At 43.3% G+C, this 4,204-nt stretch overlaps 1 pseudogene; it reads right to left on the reverse strand.

Moving 5' to 3' along the window:
* Nucleotides 1–3,533: 3,533 nt before the first annotated feature.
* On the reverse strand, nucleotides 3,534–3,736 carry LOC144507437 (U2 spliceosomal RNA; annotated as a pseudogene).
* Between the last annotated feature and the right edge of the window lie 468 nt (nucleotides 3,737–4,204).

Raw genomic sequence — 4,204 nt, forward strand, 5'->3', positions numbered from 1 at the left:
CCTACCTTATGGGTCCTCCCCTTAGAATCTTTCTTTATAGTAGGAATATACTTATATTTTCACAGGGGGAAGGATGCTGACACTGATATGTGCATGATAAAAAAAAGAAAAATGGAAAATAGAACCTTGCCCTCTTTAGAGAAAATCTTAGATTATCAGTAAAGAACTACAGAATGATCTCCAATTACTCTGGCAGTACAGCTTTCATCCATTGCCTAAGTGCAGCATAGTTTTAGTTATTCCTGTAGGTCTCAGTTCAGGCTCAGAGATTCTATATACAACCTCGACCTGATTTGGGTGGTACGGTGGCACAGTATTTAGCTCTGCTGTCTCAGTGCCAGGAACCTGGGTTTGATTCCCAGCTTGGGTCACTGTCTGTGCGGAGTTTGCATGTTCTCCCCATGTCTGCATGAGTTTCCTTTGGCTGCTCCAGTTTCCTCCCACCGTCTGAAAGATGTGCTGGTTAGTTGCATTGGCCATGTTAAATTCTCCCTAGTGTTACCCGAACAGGTGCCGTAGTGTGGCGACTAGGGGATTTTCACAGTAACTTCATTGCAATGTTAATGGAAGGCTACTTGCCACACTGATTAATAAACTTTACATATGGATTCAGAACTTGGCCTTGACCTTTATGGGCATTTCAGTATAACTGCCTCGTGTATGTAAAGTTTGTGTTCTCAATGTTCGGCTTCCCTGTGTATATCACGTCCCAGGAGCAAAGTGATGTTTTGTCCTTTGCCTGAGTTTGTACCTGAAATAGTTCCACTTTTCTGTTTTAACGAGATTTTTTATAACATTGCTGGATAGGGACATAGAGAGGATTTTAACTCTGCTCTGCTTTCTGAGTTAGTTTCCCAACCAGCAGTCGCAGCGAGAGGTCATCAATGATGTTAACCATTGACTTAATTTAAATACCATGGATCCACTTTCCAGCTGGAGTCAATAGAAAGTGAGTGCAGGTACTATTCCACTGTCTTGCTGAGGGAGTGAGTGTTGATATGTGTCCCCCGCTAATGGAGGTGTGAGATCCGTGAAGGGAGTTGAGAGAGGACTTACCTTGGCGGTGCAGGTGAGATCATTCATCTGCTTCCTACTGGATGGCACTTATGGGAGGGACACAGATGCATTGACCTCCTGGGCAACAGCTTCCCAGGCCGAAGAGATGAGGTTGGTGTGCTTCCCGGAGCCATTTTGGGGGTACAGGACATGGTTCTGCTCCCCGACTCCATGTATCAAGGGCCTGCTGGCTGAAGCGGGGTGCTGCCTTCTTCTTGAGGGAGGTAGCCTCTTGCTTCTGGCATCCAGATATCATGGCCGATCTCCTGAGGACAGCTGGGCTGGAGAGAGCGAGGTGTATGCGTTGGACTGGCGTTTAAATATGGCATCGGGGCACCAGCTGACGATGGGTGGGCGAATCAACTCGCGACCCACCAGCTGATTCAGAGAAATACTCATTTGTACATTACTAATTAGGCTCCAAATGCAGAATCGGGCATGAGTTCACACCATTCCGGCCAGCGAAAACGGTGCTAACAGAACTGCCCGCCACCACACTTAGAATAATGGAGAATTGCATCCTGTGTATTCTAATTCTGAGTATAAAGGGATTTTGCGATATCCTTCCTAACAGCGGTGAGTTCTGGTTAGCCTGTCCCAATAGTGCAATTCGGTGTGTACTGCTGTGAGTGAGGTGTCATGTAAGATAAAGGCCGTGATGCTGTCTGCTTGTCAACATACACCTTCGCACAAACTCAGTCCGTCAACTGCAGACAGGCAAGGGTTACCAGCAAAATGCTGCAAGTTCCAGGAATGTATAATTGGCGCTAATCGGTCTGCTTTCAATTGCTAACTGCCTTTCTCCGTTCACAGCAGTGACAGAAAAATTCGACAAGCTCTGGAAGATAAAACAATTAAAGAGTGAATCCATCACTCATTTGGAAGAAAGTTTATTTTCTGCAGATGCTTTTCAGCGAGATTAAAGTCAACACATCTCTCAGCTGGAATTTAATTTGGGAAGAGACAGTTTTAATACTGCATTTAATCTTCTATAATTAATGTATCTGAAGTGCTCAGAAGGAGGAACATACATCAATACTTTTTGCTTGCATCATCTTATTGCAAAAAACCTATTTATTAAACATTGTGCTCCGTAATATCGATTATTCATATTCATAATTGGTTTTACTGGGAATACTCGAGGTTCGGGAAGATAAAGGTACTAATATTACATCATAATGTGCGGTTCAGGAGGTTACTTGTTAATGAAGAATTTTATAAATCACCAATGTATTTCTACTTAATGGACTTCAAGACAAATGATTTTGCTACCAAATACCCCCAACATGAGCAAAACAAGCTTTTTAAAATTTGTAGACAAACTCCTCATTCTGCTTTCACTTTTCCCTTAGGGTACAAATCAACTAATATTTGCCAATATAATTTTCACACCTGAATTTAAAATTTTTCAGCCTCTGAATTTGCATCTTTGTTCATTAAATATTTATTGTTATGCAATTAATTGTTAATAGATGTATGGTTTAGATGTTCTTTTATCTATCCTGATACATCCCTTGAAGACAGATCGCTGCACCTTCGAGTGTAGACAGCAACACCATTAGCCTTCAGATGCAGAACCTGACTTAGCCCTAGGGGGCTTGCTTGCGGTGGAGAAGGGCAGGGATGAAAGTTGACTTGCGCCCACAATAGGCATGAAGCCAAGGAAAATTCAGAACCATGTCATAAGGCCAGCCCACGGTTGGGAGGGAAGGGGTCCGGTTGTAGAGGGCAGCTAATCAGTCAGTTCCCAAGTTTGAATCAGTTGAGAGTCAGAGCCTGGGGAGAGGCGAACCCAGGGGTGCCTTGTACAGGTCAGCAATGGGCTGGAATTTGTCGAGAGGCCCAATCATTTCTGCTCCACCTGACCTGACGAAAATAAAGAGCGAAAGCGACTTCAGCCATTTTGCAAGTGGCTTTGTGGCTTTAAGGATCACTGGTACTGTGTGCTGTTTACCCATTTATTCATCATAGAGCCCTGATTTGCAAATTGCAGCTTGGGTCCGAAGGGTGATGAAATTCGGGGAAGAGGTCTCGAACTTGTTAATAGCAGCAGATTTCTGCATTTCCCTTTCAGGCCTGTTAGTTAGGCCATTTAAAATTTGATCCAAATGGCAGATTTAGTCTTGTGCTTATTTGAGATGGGTGGGCTCCTCTCACAGACCTGAAAATTGCATCAGGTCTCAATGGGGCAAATAATGTTCTCCTCCACCACCCCCCCCCCCCCCCCCCAACCTTCAACTACCAGTTTCCTCATTGATGTGCCGGAATTTCCACCTCTACCTCCCCTATTGCCTCTCATCCTTTAAGATTCTCCTTAAAACCGACTCCTGCAAAGCCTTTGGTCACCCTTCCTAATGCCTCCTTTTTTTAAATACTTTTCCAATTCAATCAAATCAAGTCCAATTCAGAGTCTCAACAAGTTGAGACATTTCCGATCCAAGCTGACAAGACAGGGCCTCCACTCCTGTCTTGGGCCTGATCTACATGAGCCAAGCTGATTGGAGTAGGTGCAGACTCACCTCCTCCAAGGCTTGATCTCATTTGCATCTTAGCCAAAAGGCCGAGATGCCGCTTTTAAAAATTGCTTCAAATGAAGCTTAAATGTCACCTAATGACCTCAACCAAGCACAGCATCCTATCCATACTACACTTGATCTTAGCCAAAAGGCCGAGAAGCGATAGCCTTTGACTTGGTAAACATTATGTTGCTATAAAGTGCCTCGTGACATTCCCACATTAAAGGCGCTGTATCAATGTAGATTGTTTGTTGAAAAGCAGAGCTGTTTACCCTTCAGAATTCAATTAACATTCATGAGTTTGGCTTTCACTGTTGCTCCACGTCTTGTTGGTAGATAACTATCGTTTAGGGCATTTGCCTGGGATTTGAGATATGTCATTACATCAGTAGGAGCAATGTAATTTTACAGAATTCCACATGACATAATGGAATCCATAAGTGGTTAATAGTCATGTATTCAAAGAATCATTGCATCATTACTGATGGCTTGAAAACGACAAGGAATGAAATGAGGCTTTAACTGGCAGGCATTGTTATTCATCCTGAAATGCACAGACTGTAAAGAATTAAACAACAGTACATTTGCTTAATAAGGCTATAGTTAATGATCCATCAGTTGAATTCTGGAAT

The sequence above is a fragment of the Mustelus asterias genome, chromosome 18 (assembly GCF_964213995.1).
Source record: "Mustelus asterias chromosome 18, sMusAst1.hap1.1, whole genome shotgun sequence".
Taxonomy (NCBI): Eukaryota; Metazoa; Chordata; class Chondrichthyes; order Carcharhiniformes; family Triakidae; genus Mustelus; species Mustelus asterias.